A 20,985-nucleotide genomic window follows, 5' to 3' on the forward strand; every position below is an offset into this window, starting at 1 on the left:
ACTTTCTCAGAATGTCTCTGTGTAGTTTTTACATGAAGATATTTCCTTTTCCACCATAGGGCGCATAGGGCTCCAAATATCCACTTGCAGATTCTGCAAAAAGGGAGATTCAAAACTGCTCAATCAAAAGAAAGGTTCAACTCTGTGAGTTGAATGCATACATCCCAAAGGAGTTTTTCAGAAGGCTTCAGTATAGTTTTTATGTGAAGATATTTTCTTTTCCACAGTAGACCTCAAAGGGCACCAAACATCCACCTGCCGATTCTGCAAATAGAGAGATTCACAACTGCTCAATCAAAAGATAGGTTCAACACTGTGTGTTGAATGCATACCTCACAAAGAAGTTTCTCTGAATGCTTCTGTGTAGTTTTTATTTCAAGACATTTCCTTTTCCAGCATAGGGCTCAAAGGGCTCAATATATCCACTTGCAGATTTTACAACAAGATAGATTCAAAACTGCTCAATGAGAAGATAAGTTCAACTCTGTGAGTTGAATGCACACGTCACAAAGAAGTTTCTCAGAATTATTCTGTGTAGTTTTCATGTGAAGATATTTCCTTTTCCACAACAGGCCTCGGAGCTCTCCAAACATCCACTTGCAGATTCTGCAAAAAGAGAAATTCAAAACTGCTCAATCAAAACGTAGTTTCAACTCTTTGAGTTGAATGCACACATCACAAAGAAGTTTCTCAGAATGCTTGTGTGTAGTTTTTATGTGAGCATATTTGATTTTCCAAAGTAGACCTCACAACACTCCAAATATCCGCTTGCAGATTCTACAAAAAGAGAGATTCAAAACTGCTCAATCAAAAGATAGGTTCAACTATGTGTGTTGAATGCACCCATCCCACAGAAGTTTCCCAGAATCCTTCTGTGTAGTTTTTTTGTGAAGATTTTTTTTTCCACATTACACCTCAGAGGACTCCAATTATCCATTTGCAGATTCTACAAAAAGAGTGAATCAAAACTGCTCTAACAAAAGAAAGGTTCAACTATGTGAGATGACTGCACACATCACAAAGAAGTTTCTCAGAATGCTTCTGTGTAGTTTTTATGTGAATATATTTACTTTTCCACAATAGGCCTCAAAAGGCACAAAATATCCACTTGCAGGTTCTGCAAAAAGAGAGATGCAAAACTACTCTATCAAAAGATAGTTTCAACTCTGCGAGTTGAATGCATACATCCCAAAGAATTTCTCAAAATATTTCTGTGCAGTTCTTATGTGAAGATATTTGCTTTTCCACAGTAGGCCTCAAAGGGCTCCAAATAGCCACTTGCAGATTCTGCAAAAAGAGAGATTCAAAACTGCTCAATGAGAAGATAAGTTCAACAGTGTGAGTTGAATGGACACCTCACAAAGAAGTTTCTCAGAATGCTTCTGTGTAGTTTTTATGTGAAGATATTTCCTTTTCCACAATAGTCCTCAAAGCCCTCCAAACATCCACCTGCAGATTGTGCAAAAAGAGAGTTTCAAAACTGCTCAATCAAAAGATAGGTTCAAGTCTGTCAGTTGAATGCGTACATCACAAAGAAGTTTCTCTGCATGCTTCTGTGTAACGTTTATTTGAAGATATTTCCTTTTCCACCATAGGGTCCAAAGGGCTCCAAATATCCACGTGCAGATTCTACAAAAAGAGAGATTCTAAAATGCTCAATCAAAAGATAGATTCAACTCTGTCAGTTAAATGCACACATCACAAAGAAATTTCTTAGAATGCTTCTCAGTAGTTTTTATCTGAAGATATTTCCTTTTCCACATTAGGTCTCATAGGGCTCACATTATCCTCTTGCAGATTCTAGAAAAAGATTGTTTCAAAACTGCTCAATCAAAACAAAGTTTCAACTCTGTGAGTTGAATGCACACATCACAAAGAGGTTTTTCAGAATGCTTCTGTGTAGTTTTTTTCTGAAGATATTTTGTTTTCCACGGTAGGCCTCAAAGGGCTCCAAATATTAACTTGAAGATTCTAGAAAAAGATTGTTTCAAAACTGCTCAATCAAAGCAAAGTTTCAACTCAGTGAGTTGAATGCACACATCACAAAGAGGTTTTTCAGAATGCTTCTGTGTAGTTTTTATCTGAAGATATTTGGTTTTCCACAGTAGGCCTCAAAGGGCTCCAAATATTCACCTGAAGTTTCTACAAAAAGAGTGTTTCAAAACTTTTCAATGATAAGATCAGTTCAACACTGTGCGATGAGTGCACTCCTCAAAAAGATTCTCAGAATGTTTCTGTGCTGTTTTTATTTGAAGATATATCCATTTCCACCATAGGCCACAAAGGGCTCCAAATATCCTCTTGCAGATTCTGCAAAAGAGAGATTCAAAACTGCTCAATCAAAAGAAGGTTCAACTCTGTGAGTTGATTGCACACATCCCAAAGAAGTTTTTCTGAATGCTTCTGTGTAGTTTTTATGAGAAGATATTTGCTTTTCCACATTAGGCCTCAAATGTCGCCAAATATCCACCTGCAGATTCTGCAAAATGAGTGATTCAAAATGGCTAAATCAAAAGACAGGTTCAGCTCTATGAGTTCAATGCATACATCACAAGGAAGTTTCTCTGAATGATTTTCTGTACTTTTTATTTGAAGATATTTCCTTTTCCACCATACAGCACAAAGGGCTCCAAATATCCACTTGCAGATTCTCCAAAAAGAGATTCAAAACTGCTCAATGGGAAGATAAGATCAACTGTGTGATTTGAATGTACACCTTGCAAAGAAGTTTCTCAGAATGTTTCTGTGTAGTTTTTATGTGAATACATTTCCTTTTACACAAAGCCTCAAAGCTCTCCAAACAGCCACTTGCAGATTCTCCAAAAAGAGAGATTCAATACTTCCCAATCAAAATATTGGTTCAACTCTGTGAGTTGAATGCACACATCATAAAGAAGTTTCTCCGAATGCTTCTGTGTGGTTTTATTGGAAAGTATTTTATTTTCCACAGTAGGAGTCACAGCATTCCAGATATCCACTTGCAGATTCTATGAACAGAGAAATCCAAACGGCTCAATAGAAAGGTAGGAACAACTCATTGAGTTGAATGCACACATCACGAAAAGTTTCTTAGAATGCTTCTGAGTAGTTTTCATTTGAAGATATTTCCTTTTCCACAATAGGTCGCAAAGGGCTCCAAATATCCACTTGTAGATCCTTCAAAAAGAGAGATTCAAAACTGCTCAATGAGAAGATAAGTTCAACAATGTGAATTGAATGCACACATTTCAAAGAAGTTTCTGAGAATGCTTCTGTGTAGTTTTTATTTGAAGTTATTTCCTTTTCCATCACAGGGCACAAAGTGCTCTAAATATCCACTTGCAGATTCTACAAAAAGAGAGATTCTAAACTGCTCCATCAAAAGATAGATTCAACTCTGTGAGTTGAATGCAAACATCACAAAGAAGTTTCTCAAAATGCTTCTGAGTAGTTTTTATGTGAAGATATTTCCTATTCCACAGCAGGCCTCAAAGGGCTTCAATTATCCACTTGCAGATTCTACGAAAAGAGTGTGTCAAAACTGCTTAATCAAAAGAAAGTTTCAATTCTGTGAGATGAATGCACACATCACAAAGAAGTTTCTCAGAATGCTTCTGTGCAGTTTTCATGTGAAGAGATTTCCTTTTCCACCATAGGCAACAAAGGACTGCAAATATTCACTTGCAGCTTCTACAAAAAGAGTGTTCCAAAACTGCTCAATCAAAAGAAACTTTCAACTCTGTGAGATGAATGCACGCATCCCAAGAAGTTTCTCAGAATTCTTCTGTGTAGTTTTTGTCTGAAGATATTTATTTTTCCACGGTGGGCCTCACAGCACTCTAATATCCACTTGCAGACTGTACAAAAAGACTGTTTCAAAACTGCTCAAGCATAAGTTAGCTTCAACCCTGTGAGATGAATGCACATATCACAATGAAGTTTCCCCAAAAGTTTCTGTGTAGTTTTTATTTGAAGATATTTCCTTTTCCACCATAGGCCACAAAGGGCTAAAAATATCCACTTGCAGATTCTGGAAGAGACAGATTAAAAACTGCTCAATCTAAAGATGGGTTCAACTCTGGGAGTTGAATGCACGCATCACAAAGAAGTTTCTCAGAATCATTCTGTGTAGTTTTAATGTGAAGATATTTGCTTTTCCACTATAAGCCTCAAAGGGCTCCAAATATCCACCTGCAGATTCTGCAAAAAGAGAGATTCAAAACTACTCAATCAAAAGACAGGTTCAACACTGTGAGCTGAATGCACACATCACAAAGTAGTTTCTCTGATTGTTTCTATGTAGTTTTTATTTGAAGATATTTCCTTTTCCACCATATTATGCAAAGGGCTCCAAATATCCACTAGCAGATTCTATCAAAATGAGAGATTCAAAACTTCTCAATGAGAAGATAAGTTCAACTCTATGAGTTGAATGCACAGCTCACAAAGAAGTTTACAGAATGCTTCTGTGTAGTATTTATGTGAAGATATTTCCTTTTCCACAGTAAGATTCAGAGCTCTAAAACACCCATTTGCAGATTCTGCAAAAAGGGAGATTCAAAACTGCTCAATAAAAAGATAGGCTCAATTCTTTGAGTTGAATGCACACATCCCAAAGAAGTTTCTCAGAATACTTCTGTGTTGTTTTTATGTGAAGATATTTCCTTTTCCATCATAGAGGTCAAAGAGCACCAAATATCCACTTGCAGTTTCTACAAAAAGAGTGTTTCAAAACTGCTCCATTAAAAGAAAGTTACAACACAGTGAGTTGAATGCACACATCAAAAAGCAGTTTCTGAGAATTCTTCTGACCAGATTTTATGTGAAGATAATTCCTTTTCCACTGAAGGCTTCAAAGCGCTTCAAAAGTCCACTTGCATATTCTACAAAAGGAGTGTTTCAAAACTGCTCAATGAAAAGTTATGTTCAACTCTGTGGGTTGAAAGCACACATCACAAAGAATTTTCTGAGAATGCTTCTGTTTAGTTTTATGTGAAGATAATCCCATATCCAATGAAGGCCTCAAAGCGGTCCAAATATCCACTTGCAGATCCTACAAAAAGAGTGTTTCACAACTTCTCTATGAATAGGTATGTTCAACTTTGTGAGTTGAATGCAAACATAACAAATAAGTTTCTGAGAATGCTTCTGTCTAGTTTTTATAAGAAGATATTACCTTTTCCACCATAGCCCTCAAAGCACTACAAATGTACATTTGCAGATTCTACAAAAAGAGTGTTTAAAAAGTGCTCTCTCAAAAGAAATGTTCAACTCTCTGAGTTGAATGCACACATCACAAAGTAGTTTCTAACAATGCTTCTGTCTAGTTTTTATTCCAAGATATTTCCGTTTCCAATGAGGGCTTCAAAGGGCTTCAAATTTCCACCTGCAGATTCTACAAAAACAGAATTTCAAAACTGCTCTATGAAAAGTTATGTTCAACTCTGTGAGTTGAATGTAAACATCACAAAGAAGTTTCTGAGAATTCTTCTGTATAGTTTTTATATGAAGATCTATCATTTTCCATGGAAGGCCTCAAAGAGCTACAAATGTCCACTTGCAGATTCTACAGAAAGAGGGTTTCAAAACTGCTCTATCAAAGGGAAGGTTCAACTCTGCGAGTTGAATGTGCATATCACAAAGAAATTTCAGAGAATGCTTCTCTGTAGTTTTTACATGAAGATATTCCCCTTTCCAACGAAGGCCTCAAAAACGGTGCAAATATCCACTTGCACATCCTACAAAAAGAGTGTTTCAAAACTGCTCTATCAAAAGGAAAGTTGAACTCCGTTAGTTGAATTTACACATCACAAAGGAGTTTCTGAGAATGATTCTGTCTAGTTTTTATGTGAGGATATTCCCAATGATGGCTTCAAAGCAGTCCAAATATCCACTTGCAGATTTTACAAAAAGAGTTTTTCAAAAGGCTCTATCAAACGGAAGGTTCAACTCTGTAAGTTGAATGCACACATCACAAAGAAGTTTCTGAAAATGCTTCTGTCTAGTTTTTATTTGAAGATATTCCCATTTACAATGAAGGGTCTCAAAGTGGTCCAAATATCCACTTGCAGGTTCTAAAAAGAGTGTTTCAAAACTGCTCTATCAAAAGGAAAGTTCAACTCTGTCAGTTGAATGCACACATCACAAAGAAGTTTCTGAGAATGCTTCTGTCTAGTTTTTATGCGAAGATATTCCCATTTCCAACGAAGGCCTCAAAAGGGTCCAAATATCCACTTGCAGTTTCTTCTAAAAGGGTGTTTCACGACTGCTCTATGAAGAGGTATGTTCAACGCTGTGAGTTGTATGCAAACATCAAAATGAAGTTTCTGAGAATGCTTCTGCCTAGTTTTTATTTCAAGATATTTCCTTATGCACCAAAGCCCTCAAAGGGCTACAAATGTCCACTTGTAGAACCTATAAAGGAGTGTTTCAAAACTGCTCTATCAAAAGGAAGGTTCAACTTTGTGAGTTGAATGCACACATCCCAAAGAAGTTTCTGAGAATGCTTCTGTCTAGTTTTTAGATGAAGATATTCCCGTTTCCAATGAAGACCACAAATCCGGTCCAAATATCCACTTGCAGGTTCTTCAAAAAGCATATTTCATAACTTCTCTATGAACACGTATGTTCAACCCTGTGAGTTGAATTCACACATGACAAAGGAGTTTCTGAGAAAGTTTCTGTTTAGATTTTATGTGAAGATATTCCCGTTTCCAACGAGGGCCTCAAATCCGTCCAAATATACCCTTGCAGTTCCTTCAAGAAGAGTGTTTCACAAATGCTCTATGAAAAGGAATGTTCAACTCTGTCAGTTTAATGCACACATTACAAAGTAGTTTCTGAGAATGCTGCTATCTAGTTTTTATTTGATGATATTTCCTTTGCCACCATAGCCCTCAAAGTGCTATAAATGTCCACATGCAGACTCTGAAGAAAAAGTGTTTCAAAACTGCTCTATCAAAAGAAAGGTTCAACTCTGTGAGTTGAATGTACACATCACAAAGTAGTTTCTGAGAATGCTTCTCTCTAGTTTTTACTTGAAGTTATTCCCGTTTTCAATGAAGTCTTCAAAGCACTCCAAATATTCACTTGCAGATTCTACAAAGAGAGTGTTTCAAAGCTGCTCTATCAAAAGGAAAGTTCAAATCTCTGAGTTGAATGCACACATCACAAAGAAGTTTCTGAGAACAATTCCGTCTAGTTTTTATTTGAAGACATTTCCTTTTCATTCATAGGTCTCAAAGTGCTCCAAATATCCACTTGCAGATTCTACAAAAAGAGTGTTTCAACAATCCTCTATCAAAGAGGAAGGCTCAAATCTGTGAGATGAATGCACACGTCACAAAAAATTTTCTGAGAATGCGTCTCTCTAGTTTTTATGTGAAAATATACCAGTTTCCAACGAAGGACTCAAAGCCGCCTAACTTTCCAATTCCAGATTCTACAAACAGAGTGGCGAAAAACTGCTCTATGAAAAGTTACGTTCAAATCTGGGAGTTGAATGCACACATCACAAAGAAATTACTGAGAATGCTTCTGTCTAATTTTTATGTGAAGATATTCCCGTTTCCAATGAGGGCCTCAAGTCGGTCCAAATATCCACATGCAAGTTCTTCAAAAAGATTGTTTCACAACTGTTCTATGAAAAGGAATGTTCGACTCTGTGAGCTGAATGCACCCATCACAAAGAAGTTTCTGAGAAAGCTTCTGTCTCTTTTTTATTTGAAGATATTTCCTTTTCCACCATAGCCCTCAAAGTGCTACAAATGTACACATGCATATTCTACAAAAAGAGTGTTTCAAAACTGCTCTATCAAAAGAAATGTTCAACTCTGTGAGTTGAATGCACACATCACAAAGTAGTTTCTGAGAATACTTCTGTCTAGTTTTTATTTGAAGATATTCCCGTTATCTACAAAGGCATATAAACGCTCCAAATATCCCATTGCAGATCCTACAAAAAGCGTGTTTCAAAACTGCCCTATCAAAAGGAAGGTTCAACTGTGTGAGTTGAATGCACACATCATGAAGAAGTTTCTGTGAATCCTTCTGTCTAGTTATTATGTGAAGATATTTCCTTTTCCACTGAAGGCTTCAAAGTACTCCAAATGTCCACTTACAGATTCTGCAATAAAAGTGTTTCAAAACTTCTCTATCAAAATGAAAGTTCAACTCTGTGAGTAGAATGCACACATCACAAAGTAGTTTCTGAGAATGCTTCTGTCTAGTTTTTATGTGAAGATATTCCCATTGCCAATGAAGGCCTCAAATCGGTCCACATATCCCCATGAAGATTCTACAAAAAGAATGTTTCAAAACCGCTCTTTCAAAAGGAAGGTTCAACTCTGTAAGTTGAATGCACACATCACAAAGTCGATTCTGAGAATGCTTCTGTCTAGTTTTTATGGAAGATATTCCCGTTTTCAACAAAGGCCTCAAAGCGGTCCAAATATCCACTTGCAGATTCTACAAAAATAGTGTTTCAAAACTGCTCTATGAAAGGTTATGTTCCACTCTGTGAGTAGAATGCACACATCACAGAGAAGTTTCTGAGAATGCTTCTGTCTAGTTTTTATGTGAAGATATACTCGTTTCCAATGAAGGCCTAAAAATGGTGCAAACATCACTTTGCAGATTCTACAAAAAGAGTGTTTCATAACTGCTCTATCAAAAGGAAGTTTCAACTCTGTGAGATGAACGCACACATCACAATGTTGTTTCTGAGAATGCTTCTGTCAAGTTTTTATGTGACGATATTCCCGTTTCCAACAAAGTCTTCAAAGCACTCCAAATATCCACTTGCACATTGTACAAATGGGTTTTTCAAAACTGCTCTATCAAAAGGAAGGTTGAACTCTGTGAGTTGAATGCACACAACATAAAGAAGTTTCTAACAATGCTTTTGTCTATTTTTTATGAGAGGAAACTCCCGCTACAAATGAAGGCCTCAAAGCGGTTCAAATATGCACTTGCAGATTCAACAAAAAGAGTGCTTCAAAACAACTCTAGGAAAAGTTGTGCTCAACTCCGTCAGTTGAATGCACACATCACAGACATTTTTCAGAGAATGTTTCTGTCTAGTTTTATGTGAAGATATTTCTGTTTCCAACCTAGGTCCCAAATTGGTCCAAATATCCACTTCCACTTTCTTCAAAAAGAATGTTTCACAACTGCTCTAAGACAAGGTATGTTCAATTCTGTGAGTTGAATGCAAACATCACAAAGAAGTTTCTGAGAATGCTTCTGTCTAGGTTTTATATGAAGGTATTTCCTTTTCTACCATAGGTCTCAAAGCGATCCAAATATCCACTTGCAGATTCCACAAAAAGAGTTTTTCAAAACTGCTCTATCAAAAGGAAGGCTCAGTTCTGTGAGTTGAATGCATACATCACAAAGTACTTTTTGAGAACGCTTCTGTCTAGTTATTATTTGAAGATATTCCCTTTTCCAATGAAGGCTTCAAAGTGCTCCAAATATCCACTTGCAGATTCTACAAAAAGAGGGTTTCAAAACTGCTCTTTCAAAAGGAAGATTCAACCCAGTGAGTTGAATGCCCACATCGCAAAGAAGTTTCTGAGAATGCTTCTGTCTAGTTTTTTTGTTAAGATATTTCCTTTCCTACCATAGTCCTCAAAGCACTCCAAATATCCACCAGCATATTCTGCAAAAAGAGTGTTTCAAAACTAGTCTATAAAATGGAAAGTTGAACTCTGTGAGTTGAATGCATACATCACAAAGAAGTTTCTGAGAATGCTTCTGTCTAGTTTTCATGTGAAGATATTCCTGTTTCCAACGAAGGCCTCAAAGCAGTCCAAATTTCCACCTGCAGATTCTACAAAAAGAGTGTTTCACAACTGCTCTATGAAAAATTATATTCAACTCTGTGAGTGCATTGCACGCATCACAAAGTAGTTTCTGAGAAGGCTTCTGTCTAGTTTTTTTTTTGAAGTTATTCCCTTTTCCACCGTAGCCCTCATAGAGCTACAAATGTCCACTTGTAAAATCCACAAAAAGAGTGTTTCAAAACTACTCTATTAAAAGAAAGGTTGAACTCTGTGATTTTAATGCACACATAGCATAGAGTTTTCTGAGACTTCTATCTAGTTTTTATTTGAAGACATTCCTGTTTCCAACCAAATCTTCAAAGTGCTTCAAATGTCCACTTTCAGATTCTACAAAAAGTGTGTTTCAAAACTGCTCTGTGAAACGGAAGGTTCAACTCTGTGAGTTGAATTCGCCCATCACAAAGAACTTTTTGAGTCTGCTTCTGCCTAGTTTTTATGGGAAGATATTCCCGTTTCCAACGAATGCCTTAAAAATTTCCAAATATCACCTTGGAGATTCTCCAAAAAGAGTGTTTCAAAACTGCTCTATCTAAAGGAAGGTTCAACTCCTTGTTTTGAATGAACACATCCCAAAGAAGTTTCTGAAAATGCTTCTGTCTAGTTTTCATGTGAAGGTATTCCCGTTTCTAACGAAGGCGTCATGGTTTTTATACAGAGGCCCCAAATCGGTCAAATATCCCCTTGCAGATTCTTTAAAAAGAGTGATTCAAAACAGCTCTCTGAAAAGGAAGGTTCAATTCTGTGAGTTGAATACACACATCACAAAGAAGTTTCTGAGAATGCTTCTGTCCAGTTTTTATATGAAGATAGTCCCTTTTCCATGAAGACCTCAAAGCGGTCCAAATATCCACTTGCAGATTCTCCTAAAAGAGTGTTTCAAAACTGCTCTAGGAAAAGATATGCTCAACTTCGTGATTTGAATGCACACATCACAAATAAATTTCTGAGAATGCTTCTCTCTAGTTTTTATTTGAAGTTATTTCCTTTTCCACCATAGCCCACAAAGCACTTCAAATGTCCCTTTCAGATTCTAAAATAAGAGTGTTTTGAAACTGTTCTATCAAAAGAAATGTTCAACACTGTCAGTTGAATGCACACATCACAAAGTAGTTTCTGAGAATGTTTCTGTCTAGCTTTTATTTGAAGATATTCCCGTTTCCAATGAAGTCTTCAAAGTGCTACAAATATCCACTTTGAGATTCTACAAAAAGAGTGTTTAAAAACTGCTCTATCAAAATGAAGGTTCAACTCTGTGAGCTGAATGCACACATCACAAAGAAGTTTCTGAGAATGCTTCTGTCCAGTTTTTATATGAAGATATTTTATTTTCCACAGAAATCCTCAAAGCGCTCCAAATGTCTACTTGCAGATTCTACAAAAAAAGGGTTTCAAAACTGCCCTATCAAAAGAAAACTTCAACTCTGTGAGTAGAATGAACACACAACAAGGAAGTTTCTCAGAATCATTCTGTCTAATTTTTAAGTGAAGATTTTCCCGTTTCTAATTAAGGCCTCAAAACTGTGCAAATATCCACCTGCAGCTTCTACAAAGAGTGTTTCAAAACTGCTGTATCAAAAAGAATGTTCAACTCTGCGAGTTGAATGCACACATCACAAAGAAGTTTCCGAGAATGCTTCTGTCTAGTTTTTATGTGAAGATATTCCTGTTTCCAATGAAGGCCACAAATCAGTCCAAATATCCACTTGCAGATACTTCAAAAAGAGCGTTTCACAACTGCTCTAAGAAAAGGTATGTTCAACTCTGTGTGTTGAATGCAAACATCACTAAGTAGTTTCTGAGAATTCTTCTGTCTAGTTTTTATTTGAAGATATTTCCTTTTCTGCCATAACCCTCAAAGCGCTACAATGGTCCACTTGCAGATTCTACAAAAAGAGTGTTCCAAAACTGCTCTCTCAAAAGAAAGGTTCAACTGTGTGAGTTGAATGGATACATCACAAAGCAGATTCTGAGAAGGCTTCTGACTAGTTTTATTTGGAGATATTCCCATTTCCAACGAAGGCTTTAATGCATTCCAAATATCCACTTGCAGATTTTAACAAAATAGTGTTTCAAAACTGCTCTATCAAAAGAAAGTTTCAACTCTGTGAGTTGAATGCATACATCACAAAGTAGTTTCTCAGACTGCTTATGTCTAGTTTTTATTTGAAGATATTCTGGTTTCCAACGAAGTCTTCAAAGCACTCTAAATACTCACTTGCACATTCTACAAATGAGGTTTTCAAAACTGCTCTATCAAAAGGAAGGTTCAACACTGTCAGTTGAATGCAAACATCACAAAGATGTTTCTGAGAATGCATCTGTCTAGTTTTTATGTGAAGAAACTCCCGTTTCCAACAAAGGCCTCAAAGCGATCCAAATATCCACTTGCAGATCCTACAAAAAGAGTGTTTCAAAACTGCTCTAGGAAAAGTTGTGTTCAACTCAGTGAGTTGAATGCACACATCACAAAGAATTTTCTGAGATTGTTTCTGTCTATTTTTATGTGAAGATAATCTCGTTTCCAACCTAGACCTCAAATGAGTACAAATATCCACTTGCAGGTTCTTCAAAAACTGTGTTTCACAACTGTTCTATGAAAAGGTATCTTCAACTCTGTGAGTTGAACACAAACATCACAAAGAGGTTTCTGAGAATGCTTCTGTCTAGTTTATATTTGTAGATATTTCCCTTCCCACCACAGCCCTCAAATCACTACAAATGTCCACTTGCAGATTCTGCAAAAAGAGTGTTTCAAAACTGCTCTATCAAAAGAAGGTTCAAATCAGTGATTTGAATGCACACATCACAAAGAAGTTTCTGATAATGCTTCTGTCTGGTTTTTATGTGAAGATATTCCCGTTTCCAACAAAGGCCTCAAAATGGTACAAATATCCCCTTGCAGATTTTACAAAAATATTGATTCAAAACTGCTCTATGAAAAGTTTTGTTCAAACCTGTGAGTTGAATGCACATATCAAAAAGACGTTCCTGAGAATGCTTCTGTCTAATTTTTATGTGAAGATATTCCCGTTTCTAAAACAGGCCTCTAAGTGGTCCCAATATCCACTTACAGATTCTACAAAAAGAGTGTCTCAAAACTGCTCTATGAAAAGCTATGTTCAACTCTGTTAGTCGAATGTACACATCACAAAGAAGTTTCTGAGAATGCTTCTGTCTAGTTTTTATGTGAAGATATTCCCGTTTCCAACAAAGGCCTCAAAGAGGTCCGAATATCCACTTACAGATTCTACAAAAGAGTGTTTCAAAACTTCTCTATGAAACGTTATGTTAAACACTGTGAGTTGAATGCACACATCACAAAGATGTTTCTGAGAATGCTTCTGTCTGGTTTTCATGTGAAGATACTCCCTCTTCCAAAGAAGGACTCAAATTGGTCCAAATATCCACCTGCAGGTTCTTCAAAAAGAGTGTTTCATAACTGCTCTATGAAAAGGTATGTTCAACTCTGTGAGTTGAATGCCCACATCACAAAAAAGTTTCTGTGAATGCTTCTGTCTAGTTTTTTTAAAAGATATTTCCATTTAGAACATAGCACTCAAAGCACTAGAAGTGTCCATTTGCAGATTCTACAAAAAGAGCATTTCAAAACTGCTCTATCAAAGGAAAGGTTCAACTCTGTGAGTGGAAAGCACACCTCACAAAGAAGTTTCTGAGAATACTTCTGTCTAGTTTTTATGTGAAGTTATTTTATTTTGTATCGTAGGCTTCACAATGCTTCAAATATCCACTTGCAGATTGTACAACAGTGTTAGAAAACTGCTCCATCAAAAGGAAGGTTCAACTCTGTGAATTTAATGCACACATCAAAAAGTAGTTTCTAAGAATGCTTCTGTCTAGTATTTATGTGAAGATATTCCCGTTTCCAATGAAGACCTCAAAGTGGTCTAAATATCCACTTGCATATTCTACGAAAAGAGGGTTTCAAAACTGCTCTATGAAAAGTTATGTTCAACTCAGTGAGTTGAATGCACGCATCACAATGTACATTCTGAGAATGCTTCTTTCTGGTTTTTATTTGAAGGTATTTACTTTTCCAACATACCCTCAAAGTCCAAGAAATGTCCTCTTTCAGATTCTACAAAAAGAGTGTCTCAAAACTACTCTATAAAAAGGAATGTTCATCTCTGTGAGTTGAATGCACACATCACAAAGAAGTTTCTGAAAATGCTTCTGTCTTGTTTTTATGTGAAGGTATTCCAGTTTCCAATGAAGGACTCACAGCGTTCAAATTATCTGTTTGCAGGATCTTCAAAAAGAGTGTTTCACAACAGCTGTATGAAAAGGTATTTTCAACTCTGTGAGTTAAATGCTATCATCACAAATTAGTTTTTGAGAATGCTTCTATCTAGTTTTTATTTGAAGATATTTCCTTTTCCAACATAACCCTCAAAACACTACAACTGTCCACTAGCAGATGCTACAAAACGAGTGTTTCAAAGCTTTTCTATTAAAAGAAGTTTCAACTCTGTGAGATAAATGCACTCATCAAAAAGTGGTTTCTGAGAGTGCTTCTGTCTAGTTTTTATTTGAAGATATTTCCGTTTCCAACGAAGGCTTCAAAGTGCTCCAAATATCCACTTGAAGATTCTATAAAAAGAGTATTTCAAAACGGCTCCATCAAAAGGAAGGTTCAACTCTGTGAGTTGAGTGCACACGTCACAAAGAAGTTTCTGAGGATGATTCTGTCCAGTTGTCATTTGAAGATATTCCTGTTTCCAACAAAGGCCTCCGAGTGGTCCAAATATTCACTTGGAGATTCTACAAAAAGAGTGCCCTGAAACTGCTCTATGAAAAGTTATATTCACCTCTGTGAGTTGAATGCACACATCACAAATAAGTCTCTGAGAATGCTTCTGCCTAGTTTTTATATGAAGATATTTCCAATTACAACATAGCTCTCAAAGTGCTAGAAATGTCCATTTGCAGATTCTACAAATAGACTGTTTCAAAAGTGCTCTCTCAAAGGAGAGGTTCAACTCTGTTAGCTGAATGCAGACATCATAAGGAAGTTTCTGAGAATGTTGCTGTCCAATTTTTATGTGAAGACATTTTCTTTTCTACCATAGGCTTCATGGCACTCCAAATATCCACTTGCAGATTCTACAAAAAGCGTGTTAGAAAACTGCTCTATCAAAAGGAAGGGTCAAATCTGTGAGTTGAATGCACACATCACAAAGTAGTTTCTGAGAATGCTTCTGTCTAGTTTCTGTGTGAAATTATTCCCGTTTCCAGCAAAAGCCTCAAAGCGGTCCAAATATCCACTTGCAGATTCTACAAAAAGATTTTTCAAAACTGCTCTATCAAATAAAAGGTTCAAATCTGTGAGTTGAATGCACACATCATAAAGAAGTTTCTGAGAATGCTTCTGTCTAGTTTTTATGTGCAGATATTCCCGTTCCAACGAAGGCCTCAAAACAGTCCAAATATACCCTTGCAGATTCTACAAAAAGAGTTTTTCAAAACTGCTCTATCAACAGGATGTTTCAACTCTGTGAGTTGAATGCACACATCACAAAGAAGTTTCCGAAAATGCTTTGTCTAGTTTTTATTTGGAGATATTTCCTTTTCCACCTTAGCCTTCAATGAGCTACAAATGTCCACTTGCAGATTCTACAAAAGGAGTGTTTCAAAACTGCTCTATCAAAAGAAAAGTTCAGCTCTGTAAGTTCAATGCACACATCACCAAGTAGTTTCTGAGAATGCTTCTGTCTAGTTTTAGTTTGAAGGTATTCGCTTTTCCAACAAAGGCTTCTAAGCACTCCAAATATCCACTTGCAAATTCCACCAAAAGAGTGTTCCAAAACTGCTGTATCAAAATGAAGGTTCAGCTCTGTGAGTTGAATGCGCACTTAAAAAAGAAGTTTTGGAGAATTCTTCTGTCTGGATTTTATGTGAAGATATTTCTTTCCCACCGAAGGCCCCAGAGCACTCAAAACGTCAACTTGCGGATTCTACAAATAAGGGTTTCAAAACAGCTCTATCAAAAGTAATGTTAACTCTGTGAGTTGAATGCACACATAACAAATAAGTTTCTGAGAATGCTTCTTTCTAGTTTTTATTTGAAGACATTTCCTTTTCCACGGAAGGCCTCAAAGTGCTCCAAACGTCCAATTGCAGATTATACAAAAAAATTGTTTCAAAACTGCTGTACCAAAAGTGAGGTTCAATTCTCTGAGTTGAATTCACACATCACAAAGAAGTTTCTGAGAATGCTCCTACCTTGTTTTTATGTGAAGATATTCCCGTTTCCAGTGAAGGCCACAAAACGGTCAAAATATCCCCTTGCACATACTACAAAAAGTGTTTGAAAACTACTCTATGAATATTTATGTTCAACTGTCAATGCACACAAGACAAAGATGTTTCTGAGATTGCTTCTGTCTAGTTTTTATTTGAAGATATTTCCTTTTCCATCATAACCCTCAAAGCGCTACAAATGTCCGCTTGCAGATTCTACAAAAACAGTGTTTCAAAACTGCTCCATTAAAGGAAAGGTTCAACTCTGTGAGTTGAGTCCACACATCACATAGTAGTTTCTGAGAATGCTTCTACCTAGTTTTTATATGAAGATATTCTCGTTTCCAAGGAAGGCTTCAAATCGCTCCAAATATCCACTTGCAGGTTCTGCAAAAGAGTGTTTCAAAACTGCTCTATCAAAAGGAAGGTTCAACTCTATGAGTTGAATCCACACATCACAAAGACGTTTCTGAGAATGCTTATGTCTAGTTTTATGTTAAGATATTTCCCTTTCCACTGAAAGCTTCAAAGCACTCCAAATGTCCCCTTGCAGATTCTAAAAAAAAGGTGTTTCAAAACTGCTCTATCAAAAGAAAGGTTCAACTCTGCGAGTTGAATGCACATATCACAAAGATGTTTCTGAGAATACTTCTGTCTAATTTTTATGTGAAGGTGTTCCCGTTTCCAATGAAGGCATCAAAGCAGTCCAAATATCCACTTGCAGAACCTACAAAAATAGTCTTTCAAAACTGCTCTATGAAAAGCTATGTTAAAGTCTGAGTTTAATGCACACATCACAAAGACATTTCTGAGAATGCTTCTGTCTAGTTTTTCTGTGAAGATATTTCCTTTTCTACCAAAGGCCTCAAAGCGCTCCAAATATCCACATGCAGATAGTACAAAAAGAGTGTTTGAAAACTGCTCTATCAAAAGTAATGCTCAACTCTGTTAGTTGAATGCACATATCACAAAGTAGTATCTGAGAATGCTTTGTGCAGTTTTCCTTTGAAGATATTCCTGATTCCAATGAAGCCTTCAATGTGCTGCAAATCTGCACTTGCAGATTTTACAAAAATAGCGTTTCAAAACTGCTCTATCAAAAGGAAGGTTCAACAATCTGGTTTTAATGCACACATCCAAAGAATTTTCTGAGAATATTTCTGTCTAGTTTTTATTTGAAGATATTCCCGTTTCCAATGAAAGCCTCAAAGCGGTGGAAATATCCACTTGCAGATTCTACAAAAAGAGTGTTTCAAAACTGCTCCATCAAAAGGAAGGTTCAGCTCTGTGAGTTGAATGCAAACGTCACAAAGTAGTTTCTGAGAATGCTTCTGTCTAGTTTTTATGTGAAGATATTCCAGTTTCCAACAAAGACCTCCCAGCAGTCCAAATATTCACTTGGAGATTTTACAAAAAAAGTGTTCCAAAACTGCTTAATGAAAAGTTATGTTCACCTCTGTGAGTTGAATGGACACATCACAAATAAGTTTCTGAGAATGCTTCTGTCAAGTTTTTGTTTGAAGATATTTCCATTTAGAAAAAAAGCTCTCAAAGAGCTAGAAATGTACATTTGCAGATTCTACAAAAAGAGTGATTCAAAACTGCTCTCTCAAAGGAGATGTTCAACTCTGTGAGTGGAATTCCCACATCATAAAGAAGTTTCTGGGAATGCTTCTGCCTAGTTTTTATGTGAAGATATTTTCTTGTCTACCATAGGCTTCATGGTGCTGAAAATATCCACTTATAGATTCTACAAAAAGTGTGTTAGAAAACTGCTCTATCAAAAGGAAGGTTCAAATCTGTGAGTTGAATGCACACATCACGAAGTAGTTTCTGAGAATGCTTCTGTCTAGTTTTTATGTGAAATTATACTCGTTTCCAGTGAAAGCCTCAAAGCGGTGCAAATATCCACTTGCAGATTCTACAAAAAGAGTTTTCAAAGCTGCTCTATGAATAGAAAGGTTCAACTCTGTGAGTTGAATGCACACATCACAAAGAAGTTTCTGAGAATGCTCCTGTCTAGTTTTTATGTGTAGATATTCTCGTTTACAACGAAGACGTCAAATCGGTCCAAATATCCACTTGCAGTTTCTTCATAAACAGCGTTTCCCAACTGCTCTATGAAACGTTGTGTTCAACTCGGTGAGTTGAATGCAAACATCACAAAGAAGTTTCTGAAAATGCTTCTTTCTTGTTTTAATTTGAATATATTTCCTTTTACACCAAAGCCGTAAAAGTGCTACAAATGTCCTCATTCAAATTCTACAAAAAGAGTGTTCCAAAGCTGCTTTATTAAAAGACAAGTTCAACTCTGTGAGTTGAATGCACATATCACAACGTTGTTTCTGAGAATGCGTCTGTCTAATTTTTATTTGAAGATATTCCCATTTCCATCGAAGGCTTCAAAGCACTCCAAATATTCATTTGCAGATCCTACAAAAAGAGTGTTTCAAAAGTGCTGTATCAAAATGCAGGTTCAATACTGTCAGGTGAATGCACATATCACAGAGAAGTTTCGGAGAATGCTTCTGTTTAGTTTTTATGTAAAGATATTTCCATCTCTACAATAGGCCTAAAAGTGCTCCTAATATCCACTTGCAGACTCTACAAAACGAGCGTTTCAAAACTGCTCTATCAAAGGAAGGTTCAAATCTGTGCGTTAACTGCACACATCACAAAGAAGTTTCTGACAATGTTTCTGTCTGGTTTTTATGTTTAGATATTCCAGTTTCCAAAGAAGCCCCTAAGTTTCCAAAGAAGTCCTAAGTTTCCAAAGAAGTCCTAATATGCCCTTGCAGATTCTACAAAAAGAGCATTTTAAAACTGCTCCATGAAAAATTATGTTCCGCTCTGTGAGTTGAATGCACACATCACAATATTGTTTCTGAGAGTGCTTCTGTCTAGTTTTTATGTGAAGATATTCCTGTTTCCAATGAAGGTGTCAAAGCGGTCCAAATATCCAGTTGCAGATTCTACAAATAGAGTGTTACAAAATTTCTCTATGAAAATTTATGTTCAACTCTGTGAGTTGAATGCACACATCAAAAAAAATTTCTGAGAATGCTTCTGTCTAGTTTTTATGTGAAGATATTTCCTTTTCTAAAAAAGGCCTCAAAACGCTCAAAATGTCCACTTGCAGAATCTATTAAAAAGTATCCCAAAACTGCTCTATCAACAGAAAGGTTGAACTCTGTGAGTTGCATGCACACATCCCAAAGAAGTTTTTGAGAATGTTTTGTCTAATTTTTTTGTGAAGATATTTCCTTTTCTACCATAGGTCTCAAAGAGCTCCAAATATCCACCTGCAGACTCTACAAAAAGACTGTTTCAAAACTGCTCTATCAAAAGGAAGGCTGAACTCTGTGAGTTGAATGCACACATCACAAAGTAGTTTCTGAGAATGCTTCTGTTTAGTTTCTATTTGAAGATATACCCGTTTCCAATGAAGACACCAAAACGGTCGAAATATCCCCTTTCAAATTGTACAAAAAGAGAGTTTCAAAACTGCTCTATCAAAAGGAATGTTTAACTCTGTGAGTTGAATGCACACATCACAAAGAAATTCTGAGAATGCTTCTGTCTAGTTTTTTTGTGAAGATAATTCCTTTTTCACTGAAGGCCTCAAAGCACTCCAAATGTCCTCTTGTGTATTCTACAAAAAAAGTGTTTCAAAACTCCTCTATCAAAAGGAAGGTTCAACTATGTGAGTTGAATGCACACATCACAAGTAAGTTTCTGAGAATGCTTCTTTGTAGTTTTTATGTGAACATATTCCCGTTTCCAACGAAGGCCTCAAAGTGCTCCGAATATCCTCTTACAGATTCTACAAAAAGATTGTTTCAAAACTGCTCAATGAAAAGTTATGTTGAACTCTGTGAGTTCAATGCACACATCCAAAGAAGTTTCTGAGAATGCTTCTGTCTATTTTTTTTGTGAAGATATTTCCTTTACTACCATAGGCCTCAAAGCGCTCCAAATATCCATCTGCAGATACTACAAAAAGAGTATTTCAAAACTGCTCTATCAAAAGAAAGGTTGAACTCTGTGGTTTGAATGCACATATCAGAAAGTAGTTTTGAGAATGCTTCTGTCCAGTTTTAAATTGATGATATTCTCGTTCCCAACGAAGGCTTCAAAGATCTCCAAATATCTAATTGCAAATTCCTAAAAAAGAGTGTTTCAAAACTGCTATATGAAAAGGAAGTTTTAACTCTGTGATTCGAATGCATGCATCACAAAGTACTTTCTGAGAATGCTTGTCTCTAGTTTTTATTTGAAGGTATTCCCATTTCCAAAAAGACTTCAAAGTATGCCAAATATCCACATGCAGATTCTACAAAAAGTGTGTTTCAAAACTGCTCTCTGAAAACAAAGGTTCAACTCTGTGATTTGAATGCACACATCACAAAGAAGTTTCTGAGAATGCTTCTGTCTGGTGGTCATTTGAAGATATTCCCGTTTCCAACAAAGCCTTCAAAGCACTCCAAATATCCACTTGCAGATTCTACAAAAAGAGTGTTTTAAAACTGCTCTATGAAAAGTTATGTTCAACCCTCTGAGTTGAATGCCCACATCACAAAATGTTTCTGAAAATGCTTCTGTCTAGTTTTTATGTGAAGATATTCCCGTTTCCAATGAAGGCCTCAAAACGGTCCGAATAACCACTTGCAGGTTCTTCAAAAGGAGTGTTTCACAACTGAACTAGGAAAACGTATGTTCAACTCTGCGAGTTGAATGCAAACATCACATAGAAGTTTCTGAGAAAGCTTCTGTCTAGTTTTCATTTCAAGATATTTCCTTTTCCACCATAGCCCTCAGAGCACTTCAAATGTCCTCTTTCAGATTCTACAAAGAGTATTTCAAAACTGCTCTATCAAAGGAAAGGTTCAACTCTCTGAGTTGA

This window comes from Pongo abelii, chromosome 15 (genome assembly GCF_028885655.2).
Source record: "Pongo abelii isolate AG06213 chromosome 15, NHGRI_mPonAbe1-v2.0_pri, whole genome shotgun sequence".
In the NCBI taxonomy this organism is placed as follows: Eukaryota; Metazoa; Chordata; class Mammalia; order Primates; family Hominidae; genus Pongo; species Pongo abelii.